We start from the raw sequence: 15,941 nt of genomic DNA on the forward strand, positions 1-15,941 counted from the left end.
GAGAGAGAGAGAATCCCAAGCAGGCTCCATGCTTTCAGCACAAAGCACAACACAGGGCTCAATCCCATAAAAGGTAAGATCATTACCTGAGCCAAAATTAAAGAGTCAGACGCTTAAGTGACTGAGCCACCACCCAGGCACCCCATTTTCCTTCTCACTTAACTAACAAGATGGTGTATTAAATTCCTGCCCCCTGCTGCTTTCGTGCTCAAATGTCACACTCACTATCACTGCCTGAGATGGTGATGGTAGGCATGGGGAGGCAGTTCTCCCCTGAATTCAGGTTTCTAATGTGGCCCTTCTAGCAAACTGAAGTGCAGTGTTCACATGAGTTCTGGGAGCTGCCTATGTATCGAGAAATAAGTATTTGCGGTACTTCTTGGCTCATACCCAGGCAGGTACCCTCTGTCCTGAATTTGACTTCTTTGCTCACACCATGTGACATATAACTCCTTCTCTGAAAGGAAAGATGTGCTATGTGAAAAATCAAAATGACCACAGAAAACATCAGTCATCCAGCAATTTGAAATGGCCAAGTTCCTGGAGGTTGAGGGTCTCCTGAGGCAGACTGCATGAGCCCATCCCTGGGAACACATGGCAGGTAAAAAGCCACAGTGGTGATCATGATTTTTAGAAAAGAAGCTCAAGGGCAGGGTTCACTGGTCTCAACTCAAGCCTAGTTCTAGAAAGTCACTCTCAGGAAAAGGTAAACTTGGGATAAGATTCAGCATGAAAAGCAGCCTGGGTCTTGGATGTTCTTCTTTAAATAGAGTTTAGATGAGCCTTAAAAGCACTCTTACTGATGGACAATCATAGTTGTGACTACAGGCTTCCCACAGTGACATCAGTCAACCCAGAAGAGACTGGACCATTAAGGCAGAATAACAAGCACAGACTTCATTATTAAATAACCATCTAAGCTCAGTCCTCAATTTACATGTAGAGTCTCCATTCAAAAGCATACCAGATTGCAGAGCTTTCTCTCCTTTCTTTCTAACACCAAGCAAAATTACAGTTCTTCCCCCTCCAACAACACTTTATCTCATATGAAAGTTTTCAGCACTAGAGACTTTTATATAGTTTTTGTCAGGTCTTCCTTCTGCTTATCTGCAGGTCCTCAGACCCTTTAATTGACCATCACCTGTGCCTCATTCCTAATGAATCCTGATGAAGACAAGTGGTCCCACCAGAACATTGTATGTAGACAGGAATTCAACTTTTGCTGTTGACTAGTGGTTTTCTACTGGAGTGATTTTTTCCACATGAGGATGTTTGTCAATGTCTGGAGGGACTCGTGGTCACCACAACTAAGGAAGTATTACTAGCAAATAGTGGGTAGAGGTGAGGGATGCTGCTCAACACCCTGCAATGCAGATGGCAATCCACCATAACAAAGAATTGTCTATCCCCAAACGTCAACAGTGCTGAGGCTCAGAGATGCTGCTGAAGACCTAGTCCCAGAAGTGGGCCATGGGAGCTCATGCTCACACTGAGTTGAACTCCCCTTTAATTCCCTCTGATGTTCTCCTTGTTGTTTTGATCTCTGCCTCATGTGCCCACTCCATGCTCTGATTCTTCCCTGCTGACTCCAGAATCCTGTCCTGATCTCTGCTGGCTTGATTCTGGTCCGACACATCAGCTTGGCCAGGCCACTAATCCGGACCTTTAATTGGAGTTCTATCCCAATGGACCCAGGAAGACATCATCAATCTAATGTTTTCTATTCCTGCTGCAAGAAGCCCTACTGCCAATCTCTACCTACTAGATGACCCCTAAGAACAGGAACAGTAAAGTCCGCCTTATTCACAACCCCTTTGGATCCTGTATTCTGATCTGTTGGCTGCCCTTCTCAGGGACCATCCCCAAAGCTTAGTCAAGTCATTCAACCTGGGTCTCATTTCTCTCCCAACTTTGGGTCTGTGAGGTTCCAGAATGTCTTGAGGCTGAGGTGACTTCCTCAGAAAGCTTTGAGAGACTCTTATCTAATGAAGCAGCACTGAGCTATGCTGAGGCCACATCACACAATTCAGACCCTTTAGCCCAAGCTTTAGCTCCATGATGATTCAGGCCAGGACACCATTCTAGACAATGATGGTCATTTCTTAGAAGCCACAAGAATTACTGTCTCTCCTGCTCTCTTTCTCTTTAGTCACAATTTCAGATTGTAATGGGATCAGCCACACCCCAGCCTTCCACTGAAGAACAAGCCCATGGCTACCGTGGAAGGGGGAACCTCATACTTTGCCAGGGTATCATGTTGCCCACAGACATAATATACAAGCATACCCATGCATCCCTGCCATGAGAGAGAAAGTAATTTCCAAGGCAATCTTGGACTCTTAGCCTTGATCAAGACTGAATCAAAAGACAAAAAGAGGTAAACAAAGCAACAGACAGAGAACTGCTGGCAGGGATATTTTAGTCCACAAACAGAAAAATAAGTACAGGTTGTCAGTACACAAAAGCCTGCTTGGCTGGGGTAGTTGCAGCAGGTGCTTTCCTGAAGCAACTGGAGATCAGAATCCATCAAACCAGGGCTGGGAGCAGCAGGAAGCTACAAAAATCCTAACCACTCTGCAGCCAAATCAATGTGTCCATTCTGGGGCTCAAAGGCTGTGGAATTCCAACCTTCCTGGTTTTAAGCCCCTGTTCTTAAGTAGGCATTGCTGCTCCAAAAACTAACTCTATTGGGTCCTGAAGATACTCTGCAAGGGAAGTTCCCAAGAAACAAGTATGTTAGGCACAAGAAATGACCATCACAATTCATCCTTCCTGAAAGTAATGAAATCAACAATGTTCACAAGGACTCTGCTTCACTAGAAATCCCCCCTTAAAAAAAAAAGAGTAAACATGGAGATAAAACCTAAAATACCACAACTATTTGAAAGGATCTATAGTCTAAAGTAGTATCCTTGTGTTTTTAAAATAGAATTTTAAATAGCACAAAGCTTCCTTTCTTTTTTTTTTTAATCCTCCTGGATTCATGGAGACAGCTCCCGGCTGAACATCAGTTGAACACACATGTTGTATAGCTTTTTCAGTGGTGGTGATGGATTTCCCTTAAGCTGTCCAAACCATTCCACATCAACATCCTTGATTCACATTGGCAAAAAGCGGCTTCCCGGGGTCTCGGCTCCTCCTAGGCTCTGCCCCATTGCAGAGCCCGCGCTCACCAAGAAGTTACAGATACAGGAATCTGAGCAACATGAATTACTCTCAGATACCACCAGAGAATACAGATGGGCTAGGGTGGTGAGTCAGCAAACCATGAATAAACTTTCAAGCAGTAGCTGACAATGAAAATAAGACCAGAAGACTTGAAATGCAGAACCAATCAAGTAGAGCAGTGTGCTTTTCCTGTGCGGGGCAAAATCCAGCTTTACCAAAGGAAGTGCATCAGCTGTAAACACACTCTTCTACCAGCTCTATTTTAACTGGTTCCAGATTCTTTAGGGATTGATGAACACATCACTGGCATCACTTGCTACACACTTCTGAGCTCAGAAAGTTTCATGTAAATTAACCTTTACATTTCAGTTATCTCTTCCCCATGCAATTAAATGAATGCAGGCTAGGAAATCAAATTCTATTTAAAACAGGCTAGGCTCTTCTGAATACATTCATATGAACCACTTAAAACAAAAATTAAAGGAGAGTCTTATAAATGAGTTTTAGGGATGAGAATTTCATTTGATTTTATCTTGTAGCCCATAAAGATTCTACAAATGCTGTGTCTTCTCCAGTGTCACCTCCAACAGGGTCTTCTAGGCAACTGTGAGTCAGGTCCCTGTCAATTGGGATTAATTCAGTGTTTACTCACATCATAGTAAAAAAAAATAAAAATCATCACTTGACTGGTATTGCAAAGTTCTTTCCACTACTCTGGAAACATTCTGATTAGGTCTAACAAGTGGATTTCAGAGACTGGAAGTTCGTGGGGTGGGCACTTACACAATTTGAAATGGCCTGTGTACCATAATCATTGCAGCCAATTAACCCAAACACCATATGTAACTTATTGCCTGAGCTGAGTCTTCTTTACCATGTCAATCTAAGGCAGGCCTTCATGTGCATCAGTAGAGAGAGCTTTACCAGCTGTTCATGCTTCTTTCCATGTAGAAGAACACGCATTATGTCTGCACTCCTGGACCCTGTTTGTACCCTCATTTGCTTTTGTCTTGACAGCATATACAAACCGCACCCTCTAATGTCAGCTTTATAAGTCATAAAAATGATGTTGTCATCTATGCTTGCCTTATTTCTTTGTCTTATTTCTCAAGTGTGTTTGAACTTGGGATTTTTCCAAGCACTTCCCAACATTTGGTGTATTGGTTGGGAACACTGAGAAATAAATGGCTAGAATGTGGAGGAATGAAATAAACATGTTAAAACATCTTGAGGGGCTTTGGCTTTTTATGTATGGGAAAGATGTGTTGACCTTAGTGGGCTGCAAAGGCTTTTATTGGCCTGTGATGTTGATTTTTTGCACTTTGGCTTCTTTTAAAACTCTGTGACTTGGAAAAGGAGCCTTCAGCTTTAGGTCGCATGATATTTCAACTGTGATGGATGATTACAACTTGTCCTGTGGTTGCTTTGCATGGACTGTTTCTTATATGTGGCACTCTGTTTCTTTCTTTTATGGGCTGTCACAACCTAAAAGCAAAGGTACATGGCCCTCAGCAAAGACACAAGTCTCAGGGAAAAAATCTGGAAAATTGAGCCTCAACACCATGGCAGCATGGGTTTCCAAAAACCTGGGGCTCAGCCAAGGCACATACATGGGACTGACCTCATCAGGCACCCACTGCACAGGACCTAGAAAAGGCCTGGACTTCAGTGGGCACAAGCAATCCCATGGTGAAACCTTGGCTTTAAACAGTACAATGGCTGGTCAGAGCACACCTGTGCTGGTGATTCAGGGATCTCAGCACATGTTGGGAGGCCTCAAGGCTGCACACTGAGGAGGTGGCCATGCTGGGACTGAATGTAGTTTGTACTTGAGTCTGGCTTGTACCAGAACTCAAGTTTTTGAACAATCTATATTAGCTTTCTTTTGCTGCTGTAACAAGTTGCCATAAACAGTAACCTAAAACAACACGAATGTATTATCTTACCCACTTCTGATGGCCCAAAGTCCAAAACAGGACCTGCTGGGGCTAAAATCAAGGCAGTGACAGGGCTGCATTCCTTATGAAGTCTCTAGAGGAAAATCCCATTCCTTCCCATTCCCAACATCCAGAGGCCCCTAATACTCTGTGGCTCTGGCCCGCTTCCTCCATCCTTAAAGACAGTAGGATAGCATCCTCAAACTTCCTTGGACCCTCCTGCCTTCCTCTCATAAGGACCCTTGTGATTTTGTTGGGCCCACCTAGATAATCCAAGATAATCTCCCCATCTCAAAATTCTTCATTGTATCCATGTGTTCCCTTGTGCCATGTAAGGTAACATCACAGTGCCCAGGGATTAGGACGTTCACATCTTTGGGAGACCATTATTCTCTCTTCCACACCAGCACACGCCCCGCCTCTCCTTCATTTGGACACTGCATTTTGGGCCAAGGTCTTTGATGACATACTAAGCCCCATATCCTGGGAATGTAACTTTTTCTGAAGTAAGTGCTTAAGGGGGTAGAGTTGGCTTCTCTTCTCAATGTGGTGGGTGTGGTCCACTAGGGAAAATACTTTTTTGAAACTTTTAACCAGCTAAATCCATGAGCAGCAATCCAGCACCCAACAGTATATTTTCTGCAGGAACCACGACAGCTGCAAGGAAAGAAAAGCCCCAGCTACAGGCCCTGCCAGAGCCCCTCACTCTGCCAAGACAGAAACCCCTCAGTGCAGCACTTAGAGAGCAGATCAGGAGGACAGTTAGGTACTTTGGACTTTTAACTCCTAAGAGCAAGAGAATCTGATTTCAGGCTTTAATTACTTTGGGTTTTGTCATTTTAGAATTAAACTCATAAATGGATCATTGTCTGGATTTTAATTTTCCTGAAGCAATTACAATGGGATGAATTATATTCAAATTTAGGGCATCTCCACATGGTTAGCATTTTATTAATTGAGTTTCTTTCCACACTTTATTGCAGAACCTCTGACAGGCTCTATTGGACAGCTGTAGTGAGACAGGACTTGGGAAGGGAAAGAGAATGGGGAGAGCATTTCTGGCCTTGAAGTCAATTTAATTAATGCATTGTTCTAGCCCACTTCAAGGCCTCCCAGGGCCAACTCTCATCCCTGAGGAGACCTGCCCAAACCAGCAGTGCTGGGTAAGATGGTTTAAGTCCAGGCAGGAATCAGCATCTGAGGCCCCACGGGTGGAGTGGCAGCAGCATGTGACTGTGGCGCTGATTGTGTGCTCCAAGACTCGAGGGGGCTCATTCACTTTACAATCCACTTGAATGGCGCCCCCTGCAGGTGTCACAGCCAGGAAATAAGCCACATTTTCTAATACCGGGTTTGTTCCCTAAGAAGGTGATATTTTAGACTCGGCTTGACTTATTCCTTCAGCTTTTATTCAGTTGGATCTACATTTGGGTGGAATACAGGGATGTAAGTTATTGGGCTTTCAAGGACCCTCACCCACCCACCCACCCACAGCAATTTTCATCTCTCTAGATTGCTATATTAGTCTTCTAAGGGATCTCTCTCTCTCTTTCCAGTCAGTTGATGCTATCCGCCTGTTTTTTTAGGTATCTGAGTTTGCAGTCTCTTGCTTTAGAGCAAGATATCCTACTCTTTTTGTGATATAAACCCCTTTGCCAGTCTGGAAAGTCTGTGGACCCTTCCCATAATAATGTCTTCACATGTGTAACATAAAACACTGAGATTACAAAGCAAACCAATCAGACTGAAACACAGTTCTCAAAACATGGTGAAAAATAAATTTGAGATGTAATGAATATGTATCATTTTTAGTACAGTAAATAACAAGCTCTAGTAACCAATAAGTATTGTAATTTCAATCCACTAAGCAGCACAAACAATATTTCAAGATATCATCTCTAGCCCCTGTAATGGAAAATGCAAATATCTATGACATCTACCAGACCAAATTACAGGTAGCAAGAATTATGATGTTAGATGTTGTTTCAAAAATGAAAGAAATGGCACATTTTAGTAACAGTTTAGTGAAGATAAATTTTTTTCCTTTGTTAGTTCATGAACTCCCTCGAAGGAAACCCAAGTTACGGCTTAGGCCAGCTGCCTACTGCTTATCTGCCACACAAAAATCCACGTGTTTACCTACCCTTAACGGTCCTCTGCCAGATCTCATCCGCCCCTTCACACTTCAATAGTCTTGTACTGCATTATCTGAAACAAATCAAATTAAAAAAATTTTTTTAACGTTTATTTATTTGTGAGAGACAGAGCATGAGCTGGGAGAGGGGCAGAGAGAGAGGGAGACACAGAACCAAAGCAGGCTCCAGAGTCCGATGTGGGGCTCAAAGGCACAAACTGCAAGATCATGACCTGAGCCAAAGTCAGACACTTAACCGACTAAGCCACCCAAGCGCTTATCATATTTTTAACACTAATATACAAAATTCAAATTTTCACATATGCAATTCCTTTGTGATAACTCCAAGTCCTGAGCCTTATCCATGATACATTAATTTATATAAAGTTTTGTTAACACTCTTCCATCTATGCATTAATAAAAATGCCATAGCATTTCATCTGACTGAATAGATGTGAAGACCCACTGAGTTTTCATAGAAAGGAAAGCTTGGTGAGAGCAGAAATTTCATCTGTCTTAGATATCTTTATCCCCAAAGAGGGGCATATAGAAGGACCTCAATAGACATTTGTGGAATGACTCACTGATTGACTATTCAATAATAAATGAATTCCCAGCAAAGTAAATACGTACTAAACAGGATAAGTCATTTGACAAATAAGAGCATATTCTTGATGAAAATGCCTTGAATTCTTGGAATGTCTATTGCCTTATTAGAAAATATAAAGGTTTCTCCTTGCAAATCTTGCCCAAAGCACAGGGAATGATCACCTTATTTTTTTTCTTACAAAAGATGTAGTGAAAGTGTGTATCAATTCTCTTATTGCCTTTAACAAAGCTAAATGTAAATCCTGCACTTTGAGAACTGCTCAAACAAGGTCTTCATAGCTACCTCCTGTTGTGATATTCTAGATAATAATAAGCATATTTGTTCGATGAATCATGCTGTCCTTTGCTCTTACATATTATTCAATAGCTCAGGACTTCACTATTTTTTTCCTGAAATATATAATTTTTCAAACACACACAAAGAATCAGTTAAATTTTATCTTATGTGTTTAAAATATGTACAGATAAAGCAGCTGTTTTAAAGCGATGGCCATTTTGAGTGGGTGTTGGCAGAGATGGGTTTGATTTTTGCATAGTGGTCAAACATAACATTGATGATCATAATTTATTTTTAAGACCTTAAGGTGTTTTCAAAACTGTAGATTAGTATTCCTCAGTTGGTTCGGAAATAATTTCAGTAAGTCACACACATTATTTTTAAAAGTGAAATAGAACAGGGGTGCTGGCTGGCTCAGTTGGTTAAGCCTCTGACTTTGGCTCAGGTCATGATTTCAGAGTTCATGGGTTCAACCCTCATGTTGGGCTCTGTGCTAACAGCTCAGAGCCTGGAGCCTGCCTGGGCTTCTCCTTCCCTCTTTCTCTGGCCCTCCTCTACACATGCTGTCTTGGTCTCTCAAAAATAAGCATTAAATTTTTTTCCAAAAAAAGTGAAATAGGACAAGGAAGAAAATATCAGGATGCATTATACATAGTAAGAATAAGTAGTCTTTGGTGAAACTTTGTGTTTGGTGTGTGTGTGTGTGTGTGTGTGTGTGTGTACTGAGCTGTGATGTAAAATGTGTTTCTTACTATGGGTCATAGTCAAAACATTAAAAAAAATTCATTATGACTCTTTAATTGACTTCACAGATTAAGAAAAAACTGTGGTTCTAACACAACCCATATCAGCTCACAAGGTTGTAGATAACTTAAGCAGTATTCTACCTCTGGACTCTAATTCTAATCTAATCTTCTCTCTTCAAAAGAGGTCTCTATTTTTGTTTGAATTTTTTTGTTTTGTCCTGGGGTTTTTTTTCATAATGAACCAATTATGGATACAGAATTGTCTGGTTAAGTCACGAGAGTTCTTATGACCTCAAGACATTTTGCTTCGGTGACTGTGTTGCTTCAGCTAGTTGAACTTTATCATGTGTTTTAATGCCCTGTATGGGATACATTTGTAAAGGGGTTCTGGAAATTCCTGTATCACTAAACTATTATAGAAATTAAATCACATAACATGTGAAAGCAACCAGCACAATGACTGGCCCACTAGAAATGCCCCAAAGATTTTCACAACTAAACTTACATATTCTTAAGTTTGTCTCATGGGTATTTAATTGGACAGCCAATAGCATAAAATGATAAAGTTATTTTGAAGCTGACAATATCCTTTATTCTTCCAATGTGATTGAACAAAACTATTCTATTATGATAAATGCTGTTCTGCTAATAATGTATTTTAATGCTATATGTGTAACAATACATATAATGATATTTATTATTTATGTTGTGCTTAACTATATTATACATATGATTTTTATCAAATAATGGAGAAAAACATATTTGAAATATAGAATATTAGGCTTTACTTTAGATATGACAAAGAATTTCCTGATATAATCGTTAAGTAGCATAATAGAATTCTGTGGCATCCTTGATTTTTTTGTTTTTTTGAGAGTTAGTATTTAAAACTGTGCTGATTAGAGACTAAGGGACAAACTGTATAACTAGAGTACTATCTGTCCAAGTCCATATTCTCTGACTCATTTTTAAATATTTTAAAACTAAGCTGAACTTTCAGGGTTATTTTCTACAAGGATACATTTATAAGTGAATTGCCATAAAAAAATTAAGATTTCTACATCAGTTTCAACAGCATCCTTACTCATCTACCTCAAAAGTCTTGAGGTGAGATAGCAGTTAATCAACCAAGAAAATGGTTTCCTTTCTTATTGGCGGATTGCTACATATGGTAACTTAAAACGTCATATTGTAGCCTGTTTTCAGGTTTACTAACTGTTCCTGGCAATAACATATTTCACAAGTTTGATCAAAATATCTCTTTTTCAACTCTAATCTAGATTCTCTCACTAATAAACATGTACATTAAACACCCATCAGGTGGCTGTGAAGAAAGATGAAAGACAGCTTTGTAATTCTAAATGTGTTGAAAAATCACGCATGTTGAATGACGCATGTTGCATCCATATGTTCACGCATGTTGAATGAACAAGAGAGAAAGAACTAGCCAGGAAAATTGTACTGGGACATGGTGTCAAGGGGAAATTGGAAAATCAAGATAAGAATGTGAATCTTATGTTCATTTTTAGCTTCCAAGATATAAAGAACACTCATGAACTCTAGGAAGAGCTGGGCAAAAAAAAAAAAAAGGGGGAGGAGGGAGTGGGGGAAGCTCTGTCCATACGAGATCTATGAATCTAAGAAGGACTTTTCTGAATAAGTCCCCCATTTTCAGATCATATACTTTGCATGTTGCTTGCAATCTCAAAACAAAGAAAAAAATCAATACCCCAGGACTCTACTTTCCCCATAGCTGAAAAGTTCAGTCTCTCCTTGAACTCGAAGATGATCTCGCGCACCGTGCTTTGACAAGCAGCCGACTGTGGAAGCAGGGCAGTGTTTTTCCAGAGATAAACAAGGTTAATGGATATTCCATGATGGAAAGTTGCCGGTTCTAGATGCTGCCAGCTCCCATTCAAAGGAACTTACAGAAAGGTTGTCTGGCTTTCACTCACTTTACCCCAAGGCATCAGATTAGATTACCCAATACAGGCAATAAACGTACCTCTTCCTTGTTTTTCTGACTACCTAAGCTCTTTAATGGGGAACCCTGAGCTAGAGGCCAGCTCCTGCCACTGCCTAAGGTCCCATGCAGCAAGACCCTACTCGATCATGCTATGATTTGGTCAGGAGAACCTGGTTCAAACCTGCTAAATTCAGTGAGAAATGGGTGAAGTTGGCAGGCTTCCAGCCCCCATTTTTAAATTGTTTGAAAATAACAATAGCCAAAAAACACAAGACTCTGTCAAAAGAAAAACAAAACATGGATGATGCACTTAAGCCCATTATTGCTAGAGAAGCATCCAACAAGTTGCAACTCATTTATTCCACCAGAATGAATTATGTATCGAAACCACCCTGCTTCATCAGCCAGAGGGTTAATGGGCGACCCTTAGGGTGATTTTGCTTAATGCCTGAAAAACAAGAAAGCAGTTGTGCCTTTTAAAAAACCATGGGTCTACTTGTCCAAATAAGTGAGATCTCTGATAAGAAAACTAAGATTCCAAGACACTTTCAAACCACAGCCATGAATGTAAACAGAAGGAAAAGAAACCTAAAGCATTATGCTAAGTCTGCTATACAAGTTACCGCCTGTAAAACTCCAGACTGCACAAATTACATTGCTTTGAATTAAAATTGGCCTATAAGTCCAAGAAACATCTGCAGATGAACAAAAACTCCAATCAATTTTGCTTGCTGTGGCCATTTTAGTAGCCCTGAGTGAGTGCTCACTAAATATTTAATGAACGAATGAATAACTCTCTACTGGTGGGAAGGGATGAATATCCACATGTGACTGTATGAATCAAACATCCATTTTGTAGACTGGTAAACTTTAGGCAGATTTGTCTGCTCCAGCTCTTTGAAAGGCACAAACAACTAATATGCCAGTATTCATGTGCAATTAACGCTTAACCCCAAGATTTGGTTCTGCTTCGTTTTCTATTCTAATCCTTCTTGTAATTTAACTAACTGGGAGATAGGAATATATGCATGTTTTGCAACACTTAGGTCAGAGGACTAAGCAGAAAAACTTTCACACTAGGGCTTGACCATGCTTGGTTCTGAAAGGCCACACGGCTTTAACCAATGGCATAAAGAACAAAAATTGATGCCATGTTCAGTACGGGAACAAGGCCAGTCAACATCACAGGTAATGGTGCGGCCTAGACTTTCATTCAACAGTTACTGAATATTCATTGTATTAATCCCATTAGGCTAGATTATGTTGCAGTAATAAATAAGTCACCAAATCTCAATGCTTTATCCCCCAAAAAGGTTTGTATCGCATTCACAAAGTACTCTGTAGTTCCAGCGATTCGTCGGGGCAGCTTTTTCTATCCAATAACACAGGTATCCTGGCTCCCTCCATCATGTGAGGCCTTCATCTCAATGCGTCATCTCTAAGTTTTTGTACAAGGATAAGAGAGGAAGTAGAGAGGACTCACCTACTCTTAAAAACGTAAGCCCGAAGTGACACATATCATTCTGGTTCAGAGCCAGAACCAGTCCTATCACACCATATAAATGAAAGGAAGCACATGGATCCTCAAGAAGTACTAGATGTCTTTCATAGCTACTGTATGCAAGAAAATGAGATACAAGCTGAGGATGTCTAGGCATACAACAGAGTACACCCTGACACTGTTGGGATTTCGGACTACTTGTAGCACTCCTCTCTAGCATCCATCCATTCATTCATTCATCCACCCATTCATTCATTCATTAAGTGGCTCATTTTAGTATACATTTATATAGCACCTGTATGCCAGAATTTCTGCTAGGAAATGGAATAAAAAGATGATTAAAACTGATCTCTTTCAGGAGCACCTGGGTAGCTCAGTTGGTGGAGCATCTGACTCTTCATTTTGGCTGGAGTCATGATCCCAGCATTTGGGGATGGAGCTCCACATGGAGCCTACTTGGGATTCTCTCTCCCTATCTCCCTCTGCACTTTCTCTCTCTTAAAACAAAACAAAATTGATCTCTTTTGTCAAGAAGTACACAGTCTAACATGCAGGTAAGTGTATAAACACTACTGTAACCATAATTCAATGGTTATAACCACTGGTTATACTATAACCAGTATAAGACCTGCCATGACAGAAATTTGTATTGTTATAGAAATATTCATTCACTTATGGATTCAGCCGATATTCTATTTTAGCATATCCCATGCACATGTTAAGCAGAGAAACTAAACAATTTTTATTGGCTACAGTAGGGAAGGAATTACAAGAAATTATAGTTGAGATGGTCACTGAAGTGTGAGTATAAGTTTTCCCTGACCACGAGATGTCTTTATTCTGGTCTTCAAGTGACAAAATGTACCTAATCATAACTTGCTGCAGAACCTAGCACGAAGAGTACAGGCTAGAGTCACATGACTGGTTGCAAATGTTGATTCCTCTATTTATTAGACATTTATTAGCTACTAACTTAATTTCCTTCTCACTTGTAAAACACCACCACCACCACCACCTACTACGTAGAGGTGTTCTGAAGCTAAAGAAACTACATTTGAGCCTTAGCAAGAAGCAATAGATATAGGTTATTAAAATTATTATTGTTCTCCCAGAAGAGGAAAGGTTGTGATAAAACTACAGTATCTGCAAATGTGATTGCCAACTGGATTAGTTTCCAGACAGGTTCCCACCTGTGTCTCTGAAGAGTAGCAGCTAAAAGAGATGAGCAATATTTGCTATTATCCTCTGAGTGACAGTTTTTTTAAATCATGCATTACAATAAAAGCTATGGCATATTTATAGTATAAACGTTGTCAGTGAAACTGACTGATCAGTGCTGAAGTATTAAACTCTGCATTAGAAAGTGAAAAATCCTCTGTCTAGAACAACTCCCAACCTCGCCCTTAGCCTGACCCTTAGTCTTCCACTTCTAGGAGTTAGCTCAGATATTACCTGCTTTAGGATCTCTTATCTTGCTTACCACCCTAATAAGCTCTTCTTACGCTGTCTTCTGACCCCCTGAATCCTTCTACATAAATAATTAATGAGACATATTATCATAACCCATTAATTAATCTGTCCCTCTCATTCAACTCTGAGTTCCATGAGGAAGTGGCCACTTGTCCTAACTTCATCTTTATATCTACAGTATTTAGAGCAATACCTGGTATAGAGTAGGTGCTCAATACATTTTGAGGTCAGAAAGCATAATTATGAAGTTAATCAGAAATGAAAAAGTACAACGGATTAAGATGGAAGTTATGAGTTGACAGCTTCCATGAGAGGATGACCCCTTAACTGAGGCTTGTAGTAGTTGAGGTGGAGGCGAATGTAGTTTATAGAAATTAGGACGCAGAGAAATTTCAAGGTTAGGCAGTAGGAATACAAATGTTCAAGTTACTGAGAGTGATGGTTACAGGACTTCTATAAATTGTCAGCTCATCATATTTAAGGTTGTCTGATAATTCGTTGAGGCTTTGAAGAAAATACTGGTGAGAAAGTTCCCGAGTACTTGGTTCTGTACTCAGAGATTTGATATACTCTTTTCTTTATAAATCGAAGTTGCCAAGACCAGAATTACACTTTTCAAACAGAGGTATAAGCCAAAAAGAGCTCTTGGAACTGAATGTCAAAGTTTACTTTACAAAGTTTACTAGACCTTGAACTACTATCTATAGAAAATATGCTTCTGCATCTGGAATTCTGCAGCTCAGCTGAGGGTGAAGGACCACCCAAACCAGTTTCTTGGGAGGCATGAGTGGAGCAGTGCTATTCCATTCAGCGCCTCGACAGCCACGCACCATTATAAAAGTAAAGTTTATCTCCCCTCGGTCCTCCTCCTCTGCCAACCCCAATCTTTCTGGTCTTTCAATTACCCCATATCACACTTCAACTTCTCTCATCCAATTTCAATTCCATTTACCATTCCATTCACAAGGCAACCCCATAAACCTGGACCATTTTTTCTTGTCATTTTCAATCCAAAAAAATAGGTTTTAGGATGTACTCCTCCCACCCCGAACAATGAAAAACTATGTAAGCTGTGAAAAACTGCATAACAGGATTTGAAACATTATAGGAATAGCTTCCTATGGAGAGAATTTGATCCTTGAATTTTTTTACCTGTTAACAACAGAAGACAAAAACTAATAAAGTGAAGACAAAAACTAATGGAAAGTTTAAAGAGCCCTTCAAATATGAGAAAATGTTGGCATATTGGGGATTAAAAATGAGAACAATTTTTTCCAACATATGATCCAGGGGTTATAAGCAGTCAAAAAAGATTGTTCAATGTCCCAGGTTGCTAGATACTTCTGGTAGAGGAAGCCCAGTTAGGAAGAAGCAGGAGGATCAAAGAAGGAAAAGTAAGCAAAACAACACTACACTGAGAACAAACTCTGGATGAAAGCTGTGTGCAATGATGAAAGCTGTCCCGACAAGCAATATGCAAGTGTGTTCATGTGCTTTCTGTTTATTCCTTGCCTTAGAAAAATGACTGTGTGGTAAAGTGTTATGTACCATTTCCAAAGAAGTAAAATTACGTAGGCCATTAATATTATGCCAGCAAAAGTTATTGCATGTGCCTATGCCTACTCCACTGAGCAACCAAATACATAAGCCCTGGTGTCTGAGACCTGATGCTACCAATTTTTAGATCTGGTCCATAGTGTGTAAGCGTGCGTATCTGCCACTGGCCCTATTTTCCTGAAGAATTGCTCTGAATACATGTCTATCAATGCAGGTGATGAGCTGACATAATAATCTACATTGATATACCACTTTTGTTTGAGATATAAACTAAAAAATGAAATTAGGGGTGCGTGGGTGGCTCAGTCAGTTGAATATCCAACTCTTTTTTGGCTCAAGTCATGATGTCCGCATCGGGCTCCATGTTGAGTGTGGATCCTGCTTAAAATACTCTCTCCGGGCCCCTGGGTGGCTCAGTTGGTTAAGCGTCCAGCTTCAGCTCAGGTTATGATCTCATGGTTCGTGGGTTTGAGCCCCGTGTTGGGATCTGTGCTGAAAGCTAGCTCAGAGCCTGGAGCCTGCTTCAGATTCTGTGTCTCCCTCTCTCTCTGATCCTCCCCTGCTCGCGCTGTCTCT

The 15,941-nt window shown here is 40.4% G+C and overlaps 1 long non-coding RNA gene across 1 annotated transcript in view; it reads right to left on the reverse strand.

Moving 5' to 3' along the window:
- Positions 1–15,941, reverse strand: part of LOC115302441 — a 150,775-nt gene that overhangs the window by 80,445 nt on the left and 54,389 nt on the right. The window contains exon 2 of the long non-coding RNA XR_003913459.1: positions 7,249–7,313. This is a non-coding gene — a long non-coding RNA (uncharacterized LOC115302441). The remainder of the gene's footprint in view (positions 1–7,248; positions 7,314–15,941) is intronic.

This window comes from Suricata suricatta, chromosome 9 (genome assembly GCF_006229205.1).
Source record: "Suricata suricatta isolate VVHF042 chromosome 9, meerkat_22Aug2017_6uvM2_HiC, whole genome shotgun sequence".
Classification (NCBI taxonomy): Eukaryota; Metazoa; Chordata; class Mammalia; order Carnivora; family Herpestidae; genus Suricata; species Suricata suricatta.